Source organism: Cupressus sempervirens, chromosome 11, assembly GCF_028749045.1.
Source record: "Cupressus sempervirens isolate cs-2001-9-10 chromosome 11, ASM2874904v1, whole genome shotgun sequence".
Taxonomy (NCBI): domain Eukaryota; kingdom Viridiplantae; phylum Streptophyta; class Pinopsida; order Cupressales; family Cupressaceae; genus Cupressus; species Cupressus sempervirens.
In genome coordinates this window covers 296,746,025-296,764,529 of record NC_143128.1, presented here as the reverse complement: position 1 = coordinate 296,764,529, position 18,505 = coordinate 296,746,025, and positions in this window count along the sequence as shown.

Below are 18,505 nucleotides of genomic sequence, written 5' to 3'. Positions count from 1 at the left end.
TAAGAAACATAAGGAAAGGAAGAGACTCATCTATTACAGTTAGGTGATCAGTTTACGTCAAAGGATCTTCATCAATACTTAGATTTGCATTTCATAGATCAATCTAGTAATTCATCCTAACAAGAGCATTAGTCCAAATCCTTTCACAAGGTGGACCTAATAGAGTACCATAATTGTATTGTATAAATACCTTCATAGGGTGGACCTAATAGTCTTTAATACTCTTATTAGAGTAAGATCACCAGAAGTGATCAATTGTAAACCTTAATAGGAAAACTTTATCATTGTAGTAGTGAAGTATTGTGGGTGTCATCCCCGCCCCAATTTTACTTTCTACTTGGAGGGTTTCTAGGTTACCAAATATTGTGTTATGATTACCAAATGCAATTAGATTAGACAACTTAACAAAGTAGTTTAAGTGAAAAAGTTTAAGTGGTTCCTGAGTCAAACCCCTAACCCCCCACCACCACTCTCAATCACCTAGTTTGTTTTACATTTCAACCAATATCATCTTCATGTTTTTGTCAATTCCAAAATTTTGAGCAAGTCCTCCACCATTTTTTTTCCTTCATTATTTTATCCCTCATAGGCCCTCTAAGTATGCACAAATGAATTCCCTTAAACAATATATCTTCTTGAGATTAGATTGTTAAGAAGGAAAATAAAGATTGCTAAGAAAATAGATTGATATAACTTATCATGGAACAACCATTATTTTTCACCAATGTGAAACCTACTGCTTATTGGTAAGACAATTACTCATTTGGTTTATATGCCATCATTTGATTTTATTGATGAAGAGGATTTGAAAAGATAGGATAACAAGGGAACCTAGAGAAAGGTTGAGTTATTTGGAGTATTAAAGGAGCACTAAGATCAAGTAAGACATTGATGATATAGTGTATTGTTTATCTACTTAAGGCTATAATTAAAGGTTATAAAAGAAAAGACTGGAAGAAGATTAAGTGAAGAAAGAGTTTTCCAAGCCTAATCGAGTAAATAGTGTAAGTTAAGAAAATCTAGTTCAGGCCAAGCAAAATGCAATAGGTACCAAGGAAAGAGAAATTATAGTATAAGACAAGTAAATTTTAGTGCATGTCGAGTAAATTTTAGTGGATTTCAAGCATCATTAAACTTTAGTATGTGCCAAGAAATATAGTATTGGCTGAGTAACAAAAGACTGTGATTGTCATGTAAAATGTAATTGTCGAGTGATAGTAAAATGAGTTTAATAAAAATATAACAAATATGAGCTAATAGGGTTGATTTTATGAATTTTGTGAACTGTTTGGAAGATATGCTTCATGAGTTGGTGGCATACAATTCAAGGTAAACCATGTTGAGGTGAATTCAAAGTGATTTTAAAAGAAGTTTCTAGAGGGATGAAATGGAAAGATGGGTAGATTAAATGGATCTTAGCTAAACCTAAGATGGACAACTGTGATGAAGTGGAAAAAGAAATAAATTATTTATTTAAGGAGAAAATAGGCCAGAAGAAAAAGTGTGGAGTAGAGGAGAAGAGTTTGAATCTGAGACCAATCCCACTCTTCTGCTAAGTGCATATGCTACCTTGTTTATTGTTCCCTTATTGTGCTTGATTGAAAATGTGAAGGCTTGAAGTTGTTCAACCCCCTTCATGTTCCTACAACTTAGTTTGTCTTGACTATTTAGGAAACTCAAGGCATGATTATTTGTGTAGACAATAAATTCTTTAGGAAGAAAGTAGTGTCTCCATTTCTTTATGGCCTAGACCATTGCATAGAGTTCTAGGTCATATGCACTATACTTCTTCTTTGCATCATTTAGTTTTTCAAAGAAGAATGTAATTTTTCCTCCCTTTGACTGAGAACTACACCTATGGCCAAGTAGCTAGCATTAGTTTCAACAGTGAACAATTTTTTGAAGGCAAGAAAAGCCAAAATAGGATATTGTCTCACTCTTCCCTTCAAATATTCAAATGCCTCATCATCGTGTTGTCCACTGAAATTCTTTTTTTCTACCACCTTTGATGGTATCAAGTAAAGGTGTACCTATGTGATTGAAATTTTTGACAAATTTTCTATAAAATGTTGCCAAACCATGGAAACTCTTGACTTCCCCTATTGTTTTAGGTGTTGGCCAATTCGGGATAGCCTCAACCTTTTTAGGATCCATCTTCAAGGTACTCTTTTGAGATGACAAAGCCCAAGAATTTCAATTTTTCCTTCATGAATGCACACTTTTCAAGGTTGATTTACGAGTTCTTTTCATGTAGCCTCTGAAGGACTAGTTCCAAATGTTTTATTTGTTGTTGAATATCAATATGTCATCAAGATAGATGATCATAAACTTACCTATGAATTCATGAAGCACTTCATTCATCAACCTCATGAAGGTGCTAGGAGTATTTCTTAGACCAAATGGCATGACAAGCCATTCATATAAACCTTCAATGTTTTTAAATGTTTTTTTCCACTCATCTCTAAGCCTAATTCTTATCTTATGGTAGCCTGAAATAAGGTCTATCTTAGAACAGTAGCATGCTTGTCCAAGTTGGTCTAGAAGATCTTCAATCCTAGGTATAGGGAATCTATACCTTATGGTTATTTTGTTGATTGCCCTAGAGTCAGTGCAAAGTCTTCATTTGTCATCCTTTTTAGGGGCCAAAACACTAGGGACTGCACAAGGGCTGAGACTCTTTTGAATGAGTCCTTTTGCCAACAGATCATTGATTTGTCAAGATACCTCTACATTCTGATCAGGGTTGAGTGTGTATGCATCCTTGTTGGGTAGAGAAGAACCTAGTATAAATTCTATCTGGTGTGAGATTTCCCTCAATGGTGGGAGTTCATCTGGAGTATCCCCTGCAAGTATTCATTTGTACTTTTGCAGTGGATCCTTTATCTCTTTAGGAACTTCTTGGGTGACTGCTTTCAACTTGGGTTTGAGGACTAGGGCATACCCTATTTGAGAGTCTTGGATGATTTCTAACATCTCTTGTTCACCTATCATAACAACTAACTATTCTTTGGGTTTCTCTTGGTGAGGGTCAGGGTTGGGAAGGAGATTGTATTTATGTCCATCTTTAGTGACTTGATATTTATTAGTGACACCATCATGTTTTGCCTTAAGGTCACAATTTCATCCACAACCTAGAAGAAGGTGACAAATGTCCATGTCTACAATGTCATAAAGGACTCTATCATTATAGTCTTTTATTTGGAAATCTACCCAAGCTTGTTCATTTATTAGTTTTTGTTGCCCTTTTGTTAAAAAAGATACATGGGAGGGATTAGGGTAGGGTATTCTTTCTAGATTCAACTTATCTACCATTTCCTTAGAAACAAGATTTTTAGTAGAACTAGAATCTATAAGTACCTTACATACCTTTACATGGCATTTGCAGTTTTTCCTAAAGAGAGTCTTTCTTTGTGGAGGTTCTACTGGTATGGGTGCTTGGATCAATGTCCTCTTCATCATGAGAGTAGCCCTTTCTTCACTAGTACAATCTCTGACACTTTCATCATCATCATCCTCTTGAACTAGGTTAGTTCTTCTTTCTCCTTAGTTGTTCTTCTTCTTAGGACATTTGTTTGTATAGTGGCCCATCTGGTTTCAGTTGTAGCACTTGATCTTCCCATTGTTTCTTTCACCATTTCTGCCTCTTCCATTTCCTCTCCTTCCTTTATATCCACCTCTTGAACTATTCTCACCTTGGGTAATCTCCTTGTTAGAATCCCCTTGAGGTTTGTTGCCTTGTGTTCCTTTGCCCCCATAATTTCCTTTTTTTCTGTAATTAATTCCCTTGATTCTACCACTTTGTTCATTCCTCCTTTTGAACTTTTCTTCCACCTTGAGTACCAATTGATGACACTTGTTTACAGTGGTAGGGCTTGTCAAACTCAATTCATCTTGAATGGAAAGCCTCAATCCTTGCATATGCCTTGAAATTTTTACACTTTAAGGTTCAAAAAGTTTGGATTTCATCACCAACGTATATATATTACAAGGTCTCTTCTTTTTTGATGAAATATTTTGCACATTGAAATTTTTTTAGTTGATTGTAGGAGCACTTTGTAGTAGAGATTTTTTTTTTCAGCACTGATTATATAAATTCAACAGTTCCTTCTCATTAATTCTTGTGCAATATTGTGGGTTCTTTTCTTTTATGTTGTCTTCATCCTTCATTCAAGCTATATTCCTTATTGCATGTTAGATTCTTGATACTTGTAACTACAGGTCTTTGTTTGTGTCTGTATTCTTTTGCATAAAATTGGTAAATCTTAGGTTTTTCTTACAAAACAAAAGATTATGGGTCCTTGCATAGAAATACTTTTGTAATTGCACACTTGTCTGAGTATTGTGAATCATTATTGTGAATCATTTTTATTTTGGGCAATTTATGTTGATTAAACTAAAGTTGCATACAAATCATTGGTGTATCACCTCATTTAGGTTTATTATTCATTATTTTCATTATGTTCTTTTTTTAGATGATCACTATATAAGAACCAGCCTAGCTCCCAGAGATTCATCTCTCATTTTAGGACAGCCCACTATTAGAAATATTCAAGACTATGCTAGGTTACTAAGAGAGGAGGGGTGAATCAATAACCTCTAAATTTTTTATCAATTTTAGCATTTAACTCTAATGTTCCAATTACCATTTAGTTCATCATATCTTATCTAATTGCATTCATGAAAAACTAAAAACATAAAACATTTATAACACTTGAACACAATGATTTGGTGACCCTGAAACCTTCTAAATAGAAAGTAAAACAGGGGTAGGGATGATACCCACAAACTTCAATATTGCAACATAAATTTGGCCTATTAAGGCTTACATTGATCACTTCTAATGATCTTCCCTGTTAGGAGCAATTAGGACTGCTAGGTCCACCTTGTTAGAGGATTTACAAACACTTGTCAGGATGAAATAGTAGAACTTTGACTTACAACTGAATTGTTGATAAAGATTCCTTGATGTACTGATCACCTTTTTGTGATGGATATGTCTTTGTTGCTCCTTTTCTGATATGGCCTTCACAATACACTCTTTATTTGCTGCTTGTTCACATTTTCATTCTTACACACTTATTTTTATATATTACACATTTGGATATGATACAATACATTACATATATACCAATCCAATTTACAAAATTACAAAGTTGGCCATCATACAAGTTAACACCAATATTACAAATTCAGCCCATATGAAGACACTTAGGTTCTGAAGACTGACTTGGTGAAGTTTTGATACTCGACGTCCACTATCATTACTCGGCATCATCATGCACTCGGTAGAAGTAGAAGCTCAGTCCATACTAATCACCTCAAAGTATTCTTGAACTTGATCTGCATTGGTGACTCGATAGATACTGTGTAACTCGACATAAACTGGATTACTTGTTTACCATGACTATACTCGATAAACATTGACTTTGTATTACATGAACTGCTAGCTGAGTAGAAACTACAATGCTTGGTAACCACTGAAGTGCTTGGGTTGAACTACTAAACTTCACATTGACTGAATTCACTTGCTAACCACTGAATTAGTCTAGAAGACTCAGTAGAAACTATAATGTTTAGTGGCTACTAAATTACATGACAAACATTATAGACTGTTCAATGAGCTCAATATCCATACAAAATCTAAATGAGTGTGTGTCACTAATAACAAACTTGACTGATATGTCAACAATCTCCCCCTTTTGCATTAGTGACAAAAACACTTATTAGCCAAAAACTTATATGCATCACCATGTGATGCTAGCTCAGTAGGGTATACTATTTTTGAGATTTTTCAAAAATTGTCTTTGTAAGTATATATAGTATACTATACAACATATCTGCAACTTCTCCTCTATTATATACAATTTCTTCCTTTTGCATGTTTCTCCCCCATCCAATATACTATGTGTCTCTCCCCCTTTTTGACAATAATGCCAAAGATTTATTCAAAACTTATTTACATGGAGACACCAAAATGAGATAGAAAATTAGAATGTACCTTAAGAATAAGTGCCAAAGTTTTATCCAAATTTTCTCACAAAATATTGCATGTATGTAGAGCAATTTGTACTTCTGCATAGAGTTCTATCATGTGATCTGCAATAGAGAAGTTGGTGTCATGGATCAAGGTTTTTGAATAAACAATATGCTTCTGCATTGTATCCATGATAGGAAGGATCATATTCTAAATATCTATCAGTGTTGACTAGATCCTTGCTTCTTCTCTTAGCAACTCTACCTGCATGTCTGAAAAAAATATGATCTTCATGTGACGTGTAGAGCTTGAACTAGAGTCAAGTTGCAACTATTGTGAACTAGCTTTTAGATCCTCATCATTTTTTGTCAGTTTGCCCTTTATTTTCTTAGTAAACTCAGTAACATCGCATAAATTTCCAAAAATTGATGTCACATTGGTGCAAGATGATTCAAGATTGGTCAAAATTGGTGAGAGCTCAACTTGATGAATAGCAATGTGCTCAAGCACTTTATTGTCAAATTTCTTTTCAGCTTTCTTAATTAGCTTATCTTGTCCACTAGTGCCCTCGTTAAACTTTTGGACTACCTTAGCTAATTGCAACAAAATAGGTTGAGAAGAATCTACCTCAATACCTATTGCCTCAGACAAAATATTCTTAGCATCATCTATACTCTCTATCTCTTTCATCTCTTAGTTTTTGTTGTTTTGCCTTTTTCTGGGAGTTCACTAATTATTTGAATTTGGTCTACAGAAAGATTATAAATGTCCCATTTGGGAATTACTATTTCCTCATCTAAATCTATATCTTCCTTTATCTCTTTTCCTTTTCCCAAAAATTTTGTACTTGGTTGAGCCTTAGGTTTAACTGTCCTTGTACTTAATCCAATAGTTGATATACTAGGACTTGCAGTGAAAATTGATATAGTACTAACTGATGGAATACTAACAAGAATGCTTGTTGAATCCAAGACTAAAGAAGTCATAATTGAAGTAGACAAAATTTTAGAATCCAAAATTGAAGTACTTACTACTGAAGAACTCAAAATTGTAGAAGATATTGCATCCATTGCTGATGATACTAACTCAGTAGTTGAAGAAGAGGGATGCAACAACTCAATAGATGAAGTGGTAGTCACTTCTATCAATGATGTAATGAGTTGTGTGTGGGAAAAGAGTGATTGTACATTTGAAGTATCTGTTGTTGTCATAATCAAACTTGTTGAAGTTGTCTCTGAGCTTGATGTGGCTACTAGTTTGGCTGGAGAGTGAGGAAGTGAGACAATGATTAACGCAGCTATCTTGATTGGGTCAGCCTCCTCATCATCTTGCTTTGCTTCCTCAGTAGCTTCTTCCTCTTTATCTTCTTCATCTTCCTTCATGAGTTCTTGATAATCAACTGTGACAAATTGAGTTGATTTTTGATCATCTTCTTCATCCTTGTCACTGTCATCATCATCATCTTGTATTTCCATTGGTTTCTCACTTGGCTTGTGAAGATGGTAGGCATTTCTCCAGGTGTTTGTGGCATTCTTCACAACATATTCAATTTCCTTCATCAAAACTAAACAAGTATTGAATTTGAGTGTCATTGTATTCTCATTGTCCTTCAATGACTTGTTCACCTCAACATTTTTCATGGTCGGTGCCAATTGTCTTAAGGTTTGTGCATAAATATCTTTGATAGTCTGTTTGGTATTCTCCCATCTTACGTTGATTTTGTCTAGTAAGACACCAGGAATCTATGATGCCAGCTAATCTAGTGAGTATTTCCATTGGCCCATTTTATCCATGACTAGGTCTTCAATTTGTTTCTATTCAGCCTCTGTTCTGGTCTCATGTTTGAGAGCTTTGAAGTTGATTACACCAATTACTTCTCTCAATACCTTGAGTCTGTCTTGGAATGTAGGTGGAGGTTCGCTAAATATAATATCACCACCTTCCTTGTCTACCTTTTTCCTTGTCCTCCTTATAAAAACTGCAGTGGATGGCTTAGGTGGCTTGGTGATGATCACCTTGCCTTTCTTCTTCACATTCTCTTCTTCCTCTTCAGACTCATCCTCATCCTCTGCTTCTTCTACATCTTCACCTTTGACCTCAGTTAACATAAGAGGTGTGCTAGATTTTAGTTTGGTTATCCTCCTCTTTCCTTTGTTAACCACCTGAAGGAGCTTTATTTCCAGCTCCTTAGCTTCATCATAAGTTCCAAAGTAAGGGGCGTTTGGATCAACAAGTTCATTAACTAGAGCTTCAATAATATCCTTGGTTTCATCAATATTTACCTCATAAGGAAGAGGTTTAACCAACACAACTCTGGGTTTCATTGCCTGAATGTAGACTCTGTCACTATCTACCATGAAGCACACATCATCTTTGTAATCTTCAACTAACTTCTTAGGTATCCTAAACCTATTGTTTTCTCCTTGAAAGCATCGAAGTAGTTGTCTATAATGCTAACATAGTTCTCACCCATTTCTAAAATGTATTCATTAATTTGGTACAACACAAGCACATCTTTTCTCCATACTACCATGCCTTTAGAAGGGAAGAACTTCTAAACATAGAAGAAAAAATAGGTGAACAGAGAACCAAATTTGCAAAGGTTGTTCTTGGAATTCCTGATACTTTCCATGTTCTCGTTGAATTGCTTCAACAATAAATCTACAAGATCATATGACAAATTGTTCTTCACTACTTTGTATGCCAAGTCAACGGCTTCACATGACACATTGTTGAGATGACAAACTATATATCTTATGTACTATCACATGTATCCTAAATTTCAACTCTGCATTTGTTACACTACTAATTTTCATGCCTCTTCCATCCCACTCGGCTAGGGTTTTCTTTTCTAATTCCACCTGACCTAGGGTTTTTGTAGTTTTAGCCTTGGAAAACATGGGTAGGGCAGTGATATGATGAAACATTTCCTTTGTGATCACAACTAGTTGCTCAAGCCATAGCTAATCATTATACACCTGGCTTAGACTGTATCTAATCCACTTAATTTGAAAACCTTGGGGCATGTGGGGAATATGGGTTAAACCTTTTGCTTCCAAATGCTTGTGCTCAGGTTTGAGAATTCCATCAACACATAATTCACCCAGGGCATCATCCATTTCTAGGGTACCAATTTCTTGAATAGAACACTTGAAATGAGTTCGAATGTCATTAATAAGTACCTTAGGAGTGATTTGCGATTGAACTCCACTTGGGTCAAGGGTTTCTGCAATCGCAAGCACAAGTTTGAAGTTTGGCACTTTCCACTTGACTCCTTGGTCCAACATCTTAGACCCTTTCTTTGTTTTGTTGCTACTGCTTGATTCCATTTTACTCGGTAAATTATGAAAACCTTGGAAACTTTGCTGCAAATTCGCTTATGGTCGCTTGATCACACTGTAATTTTATTCTTCATGGTAACACTTAGATTTCATGGTGAAAAATGAATTTGATTTGTTGCTTTTTGTTAAAACTTTGCCATTAATGCTCAGTACGAAGGTAGCTAAGTTGACATCGTACTTGATACGCTATCATCCACTATCTTTTTTTGATTACTTGGTGAAGGCTACTAAACTCGATAACCAAAGGTATCCTTGTTGCTCTTGACTTTTCTCAGTAGAGTCCATGACCCGACCTTACTTGGTAGAGAGGATAACTCAATGATTACTAATACCGATCTTTCTTAGTGATCCCTTTGTATCTTGAATATAGATTTGGATCTTTGCTTCCTTCCAATTGGAATTGTTTGGATGTGATCTTGATAAACTAGTTCCAATTATTCCTTGGAAACTTAGTTGGAAATGGTGGAGTCACCCACTTCTTAAGTGACATGAGCATCATTTCTTGGATTAGCATCCTCAATAGATTTTGAAATACATTGTTGTCTCATTTGCTTTTAGATGTTGTCAGCTTTTGCTTTCTTTTCATATTCAATTCTACCTATATTCATGCAATTCTTGGCTAGATGACCAAGTTCGATACAAGTGAAACATCTTATGGTGGTATCTTTTCTTCTCATGTGATGTTTAACACAATTCATGCCAATGTGTCAAAATTCTCCATATAAATGGCATCTACACCAAGTGTTGGAGTTCCAACCAAATATTGCTTTCACAATTTTCTCTGCTGGATTGAATGTCTTGGTTTTGCATTCTGATGCTTTCTGACCCTGTTTCTTGCATTCGTGATACTTGCCCTCAAATTTTGGTTTCTCATTGCCCTATGACCATGTTGACTGTAATTGTAGCATTTTCCATTGAATTTTTCTTTTCCATTACTCCAACATTTGTTTGATGTATGACCTATCTTATAACATTATTACAAGTAGGTTTTTTATTCTTTTGAGTACCTTGTTTGGAGGATTCACCTTCTTCATTGTATCCACTTTTTTGCTTTACTCTTTTGTCTATACAAATTTTGCTCATTCAGCTAACTCAATTGATCCATGTCTATTTGGGGTCTCATTATCCTTTCATTAAGTTTCTTTTCAAAATTCAGATCATTCCTTAATCTTTCATTGATATGTCTTTCAGAATTTAGATAATTCCTTATCTATTCATTTTCAAATCTTAAGCTCATGATTTCTTCATTTGCATTGGAGAGTTGATCTATGAGATCTACTTGCTGAAGTGATTGATTTTGAATTTCATTATTTCTTCCATGCATTTCTTCTTTTATCTTGTTTCTTTGTTCCACTATTTCACATAATCTTATTGACTGAATTTCTTATTCTCTTTTTAGTTTCCTTACTTCTTCTTGCAGGGAACCATTCTTGTCTAGGAGTTCTTTGATTGTATCATTTGCTTCATCTGGGATGCTTGAAGGAAAAAAGTCTTCAATTATTTCTTCAATGCACAGATGATCATTCATTTGATTTGCAAGTTCATTCCTTCTTTTTAGAGATTGGGAAAGATGCTTCTTAGCTTTCTTGAGTTGGGTAATGGCCATTTTTAGATCCATCTTTTCATTGTCAATGGCTTTTTCAAGTCTGAATATCTCCATTATACTTGATCTTTCCTCATGTTGTCAAACTTTCTCCTAAGAACCACAAAGCTCTGATACCAATTGTTGAAAATATTCAAGACTATGCTAGCTTATTGAGAGGGGAGGGGTCACTAGTACATTTGACCCCATTTTTCAACCAAAATTTTTGACCATCTAATAAAATGAGGTCAAATTGGTCATTTTATGCAAGGCAACGTATATAATTTTTTTAACTAGAAGCCTGTGTTGGTTGAAATTTTGACCAACACGAACTTACACTATGTCAAAATCAAAAAGAAGCTCTTTGTCGCACCCTAATTTCAATCTTGCACAACTGAAAGAAAGGATGTGGTTGTGCAGTTAATGTTTATCATATACTACATTTTGTGGCGCCAGGATTACGTGCAGAGGAAGGATTTGAAGATTACGTGCCAACAGCGTTTTACTGCTTCAGTGCCAATAGCGTTTGATAGCTTTAGTGCAACCTCCAGCAGAATAGTAAGGTTATATCTCTGTTATATCTCCTTCTTTTCGTTGTTCAGCACATCATCTTCAATGTATTCAACCTCATGCATCGCCTTTTTCATAATATCTTAAATTTCTAAATTACTAACCTCATTGGCCATGAAGTTGTCTCGATTATGCTCTTTATCCTCAGGAGTAGTGTCAAGTGTAATTGGAATTCATATCACAAAGAAGTTTAGTTTTCTAATAGTGTTATAGAACTAATTAACATCACTAGTTACATCTTGGGGTTTGATCCAGTTTTCGTTCATTCTTAATCCTTGCAATGACCTTTTTCAAATCTAGTTTCCATTTCTTTTTTTTCTCTTCAATGTTAGTTTGTGTGAGTTTTGACATTTTTTGTTCTTCTTCCTCATTTTCATATTTTAACTTAAAAATTTCCTACCTTTATCAATCTTCTTCTGTTCTATGACCTTAGCTTTCTTGGGTCTGGGCCTTATGCGATGCAGAGAATCTACTCAGTGATTCAAATTTGCATGTTTCATTATTCTTCCTTGCAAAAATCAAGTAGAGATTCACAAGAACTTTTAATTTTTTGATGACAATAATGTCTCCAATACAATACAATAGCTTAATTGTCTCACTCCTTTTCCAAATGTTGAACTGGGACTTAAAATATTTCAAACTTCAAGTAGTCAAATTTTAAATGGACTAAATGACAGTAAACAGATTGTAATGCAACTGACTACTTAGAACATCTTTCTATAATTGTTTCCCATCAAACAATAAACTCTTTCAGCAAAGTTCATTTCAAATTCATTATGTCCTGTAACTCTATCAATATAATATAGCCATTAAGATTTTCAATGGCATGGCTTCTTCAATGACATACCTCTACAAAATGGATTGCTCTCAGGTCCCTCTGAATGGCATCACTGTCATTACAAACACACATTCAATTTAAGTATTGTGACCAATCTAAAAATCCATTCAATACAGTCTAACATCCATACGAATTACAAATGATATTTGTTCCCTTTTCAATTGTGACTGTGGCAACAAGTCTCTTGGCAACATTCAACACAAACTATTTAACCATCTTCCACTATCTGGCTACACTCAATCCAATATGCATAGACCAGTTCGTTTGGAACTGTTTCGGGTTTCAATGCATAAGAATGTTTAAGACTTAATCATTGCTTAATCAATTTTAAAGAGAAACTCGATGTATCACACTAGACTATTGTTTCCCAAATTGGGACTGTTTAAATTCGATGTAGAACTAAAACCAAATCTTGAAAAAGAAACTACTATCATAAAGCATACCCCAATTTCATATTAAGACATTTAACTTCTTGAAACCAATAACTGATACTAAGAATTGACTTGGAGCAAAACAAAATTGAGATATTTGAAATTGTATTGTAATTTGTAATGACTTCAATCACAACTCTCTTTTAAACTATGGTTAAATCATTTCATACTTATCATGACTAGCCACCAAGGTAAGAACAGAGAAATTATAAATAGATTTAGTATCTTCAAACTGAATAGATATTAGTGCAAGTTTTGAATACAATATAGTTCCATAACATTTGTTTACTCCATCTGTGATGATTCAAAAATTTAAGAACATAGAAATGTGCATAAGAACAATGAAGAAACAAAAGATCTGAACAAAATTAAATTCTACCATTATTCCATTCCTAATTACATTGTTTCTCCACTTTCCTTGATTCTCAAATCTTCTCATACTACTATTATTCAGAAAAATTATATATATTCCTCTCGGGTTTCTTTAATTACATATATCTAAAGATATTCAAAAGAAGGTAACCTAATAACTAATTCTTAAAACTGACTTTTAACTACCCACACCCCACTCATTATAATTCTAAATATATTAAAGATACTAGTAAAGTATCTTGGAGTTTATTCAAAACTCTTAACTTCTAACCCCCAATTACATCATTAAAATAACTATATAAAACTAAGACTAATCCCAACATTATTAAAATAATCATTTAAAGTGCATTAGAATCCCAGATCTTGAAAATAATTGGAATCTCTGGATGCCCCTACATCATTATGCCTTTGCCTTCTTCCTTGTAGCTCTTGTAGGTCCCTATTTAGCTAGTTTTTCTAACTTAGCAGTAGGAGGAGTCCTTGCAGATCTCCTTGTAACCTTGTGAGGTTGAGGAGTAACCTCAACTTTTATTGCCAAAATATCAGGTGTGTCTACCACCTCTACACTCTTTGTAATGTTGTCCTTGATTGGTTTTATGCTTGTGCTTCCCAATTGAACCTTTATTGAAACTTTGCTTCCCTTCTTCATCACTTCCCATTATTCTTTGATAATGCCCTCCTTTTTTCCAATATTTTTCACAAATTTCTCTACCTTCATTTTTCTAGATCATTTGTATAATTATTCCCTTACTTGTCTAAATTTCTTGTTATAAGTCCCCCATATTTATGCTTCCTTATCTCTAGGTGAGACCAACATAACCTCAGCATGTTTTTCAAGAAATTCTTGGCTAACCTCATAACCAAGAAGGGTGAATAAATATCTCTCTAGGATCAATAACTTCCATGCATGCCAAATTAGTTTCAACCATAAAGAAATTTATATCTGTATACTTCTCCACAACTAACCTAGGTATTGTATGCATATATTTTATCTCTATTTTAAATCCCTTGAACAAACCAAGCAGATCACAAATAATGTCACCTTTGTATTAAATGTGGTAGTGCTTAGTTACCAAAGCATTTGTTGGTACATAATTAGTCCAAGCATTTGGGTGCATGTTTCTTTTCTTCATTACAAACACAAACATTCTAGTTTAATCCAATGGCTTTGCTCAATCATTTATTGCTCAATCGTTTAATGTTTAATGCTGATCAAATGAGCCCTATAATATCTAACACCATAGAATTTTAGGGCTGCCAGTCAGCATCCCCACATTCCATATGAAATCATTTGAACATAGGGAGATCTCAAGAAAATAAATGATTTTAGAGATAACTAAAATAAATGTGAGTACTTCAAACTTATCATAAGAAGGAAATCACTTATTATTTTCTTTTTTACATTATGGATGATTTCAACTTTCAACTTCACCAAAAGACCAAGGATGCATTGAAACATTTCACTATTTTGAATGCAATTGTAGTCAGTATATTCTAGGTTTAAATGTGTCAGATTATAGCAATAAGTTTTTTGTAGATACACTGCTAGATTTTTTTTTGTGTAGATATTTTCTATTCAAAATTTTGATTTTTTTGATAAGTTATCCGTCTCTAATTTATTTGGGCAGAATTATGTGTTTTTTGTTCAATTTGCATTTGCATTGTAGGTATATTAGAATTATAGAGCACATTCTAAATATCTAATCTACTATTCTGTAGACTTCAAACCCCTATATTTTATAGTTGTACGTCCCTAAACTTTTGAAGCACATTGTATTCTATCTCAAAACTTCAATATTGCTACATCTTTAGGAAATAGTGAAGTCCAATCTTGAAAATAAAACTTCAATTGAAGTCCAAAATATAAAGGTAATGCCAAATTTGGCTATACAACTAGTTATCAGAATCGTCATTATTTAGCACAGATTTTAGATCTAGATATTTGGATTCTAGCGTGTCTCTGTGTATCAAGTAATATTAGTGGCAGAGGAATTGTATCAAATCAATTGCTTAGTAATTAACATACATCTTTACATGGAAGTCAAGAAGGATTTATGCTTAGGTCAAACAAATTTTAGTAAGCCGAATTTCATCCATTATATAGATTCCTTATCAAATATTTTGAAATCATAGAGCACATCTTCTTAAAATGGCATTTGATAAATCCAAACAAAAAATTCCCTTCAGAATCTATGCTCTCTATTTTATTTTGAGATGAGGAATGTTGATCATTTCCTTAACATAGGTTAATTGGGTATGCCAATCTCTCCCATTCTTAGTTACAAATGTTTGCAATATTTTTGAGAGGCTTCTGCCTAACTGTTGGATTGAAAATAATAAGGTATAGAGAAGTGATCTAGGACACAAAATATTTTTGTAACTATTTTACCTCATTTTTAAAATATGTCCCATTATTTGAGACAATAGTGGAAGATAAACCAAAATGAAATTAGATATTGTCTAGTAGGAATTGATAGATAATTTCAGTGATGGTAGACCTTAATGGGCCCCCTTCCACCCACTTACTAAAATACTATGAGGTCGTGATGATAAAAATATGGCCTTTAAATAGTGGCAGAGATATTTTTCCAATTACATCTAAACCCCATGTCTAGAAGGACCATGGAGAGTTTTGAGCTTAGTGAGCCTGTCCAAGAGCTTAAATCAAATTTCTATGTTGTTGGCATTGTGAATACTCTTGATAAATGAAAATGAGTCTTTCTCCATCATTTTCTAATAGTATTGCACATGAATTACCTTTTGAACTATGGCCTTACCACCTATATGTCCTCTAGTGGGGCTTGAATCAGCCTCTCAAAAAATGAGTGGTATCTCACCCTTGGTTAAGTATCATTGGAGGAGACCATTATAGGATCTCTAATACAAGATAATTGACAAGACAAGATAGCAACCAAAGAGTTTTCTTATCCTAATATAAGCCTTTTCATCAACTCTGTCAGGGAATTTTTATCTCTTCAGATACCCATAGATGCCAAAAAACCATTCTTCTGAGTCTACATGTACACAAATGGGATCACCAAGGCTTGGCAATTCTGATACTACATGAGATCTCAACACTTGTAGCACAAATTGATATGCACTGGTGATGATTTTGGGTTAGACCAAAGAGGGTACACTAGCCTTTGCATCAGCATACCAATTTTATGTCTTTGAAATACTATCTATGGTGTAGTAATAGAATTGATTAAGATCAATGCTAATTCTATATACTGAGACAACCTAGATTGGTTCCCCTTAAGTTGTTATTGGATTCGCTATCAACATACAGTTTCTATGTATATGAAGGCTTCTAATCTCTATAGGAATCACGACATTAACCCACATGATTAGGGCTTTGTACTCAATGATATAATTTGTCTAGTGGAATTCTAGGTAAAATAAATGAGGAATTAATTTTCCTTCAAGGGATATCAAAATCTCAAAATAATTGGAGCTTGCACCCCTTTGACACTTATATATGTCATGTACTATCATCCCAAAGATATCATTGCAATGATGGCATTGTGGTAATTGTTGTCTTGCATTTTGGTGTCATATGTTTTAAACACTTGATGGAATTAATAAAGAAGCATTTGTGAGTTCTCTGACATTACTATCTATTACATTTCCTATATATTCTCATATACATTAAACTACACCCTATAGAGAAAACATGGGTTGTCCAAAAACCTAATTCCATCTTGGGATGGATTGAATTCAAGATTCGCAATATGCTTCATTCCTTAGTTTATGGAATTTTCAAACATGTGAGGTCTCAATCCGAAACAAATTTGTAGAGAGGTCTTGGTAATATTTTGGCATTCTATGTGTAATATATTAATTGTTAAAACAACCCAATAAGGGTCAAAGGAGAAGCCAAAATTTAAAGGAAGATACATCTAAGCCTCTTAGATCAGTTAAAAACTAAAAGTATTACTAAAATATCTTACGTAGATTGCCTTATTTTATGACCCAACTTTTGATAAATTTCGTATATAATAATGACTATTGCATGCCTTAAGTATTCAATCAATGTAATTGGACTAGATTAATCTTCATAAAATCGCATCAGTTTATTTTCTAAGCATCATGCTACATGGAAACTGGATAATTGAACCTTGATGAGTAAAATGCATGACCTATGATCCTTTTTAGTGATGAAACTCGAGAAAATAAATTTCTTTGCCATTTGGTAAAAAAAAAAACAATTTTATTCATTAAACAATCATATGATTTTTTTATTAGATCATATTTTTGTTCTGGATTGGGCTATTCTCTCTATAAAAAGAATCTCGGACCTATTTGAAATTGACAAGCAATTTTTACTACATTTTGAATGATCAAATATCAATAGTGTAAAACTTCTAAGATTTTATTTTTAGTTCATCTACCACATGCAAGAGATGGTTGATGTCAATCAATGGATAATGTTGAAGCAACTTTAGATTTGATGTAAAATCACCAGCCAACAAGCAGCTTCTTATGCACATTAGCATAGCACAACATATGCAGAGTAATATGTCCTACAGTAACAGAGTAGGCAATGCCCAGTCAACAGATAGCCTAAAATTTTATGCAAAAATGTGATACACCTCAAAAGCATCGACTCAAGCTCTCTAGTATGCTAGTATCTTTTATTTCATTATCAAGAAAATTAATAGAGCACATATTATATTTATTTAGTTTTTTGGGTATTTGATAGCTTATAGCTTTTGTAAAACTCTGATTGAAACTTTGTGTAAATGATTAATAGAAGATTCTCTCTTTCAGATGGAAGATGGAAACATACCATAGGCCTATAAGGATTGCTTAGAAGTGAGTCCCAAATCCTTAGAACATCAGGGAATCTAAACTCTTGTGTGAAAAGCAGAGTAATCCACCTGAATGCATAAAATTGAGGGTTAACCTACACAATACAAGCAAGAAGAAGCACTAATATGTTTTGATCTTTTAGTCATCTTTATTAGTTGATGCATTAATCACATTACTCATTGCTATCAGGATTAGTCAATGCATGTTGCTGTTAGCACCTAAGTAACTTTCACCTTGTGACATCTCTTTGAGGCATTTTGCAAATAATTAACATACATTGTCTATAAATCCACATTTTGCAAACATCTAGGCCTTCTAGAAATTATAGGATCATTTTAGTTACATTTGAAAACATTAATCAACAAAAACCATATGTGCAGATATAAACATTAATCACAACATGTCCAATTTATTTGTAGATATATTTTCTTGTGAAGAAAGACCATGCCTGACAATATGAACGCTGAACAAAATAATGAGACAATGGTTGCATTGTGGACTTAGCTCCGAAGAGAACTTGATAAATGTTATTGCCCTTGCAAAAAGTGTAAACGCTTAAAGACTCGAAAAATTCTAATTAGAACA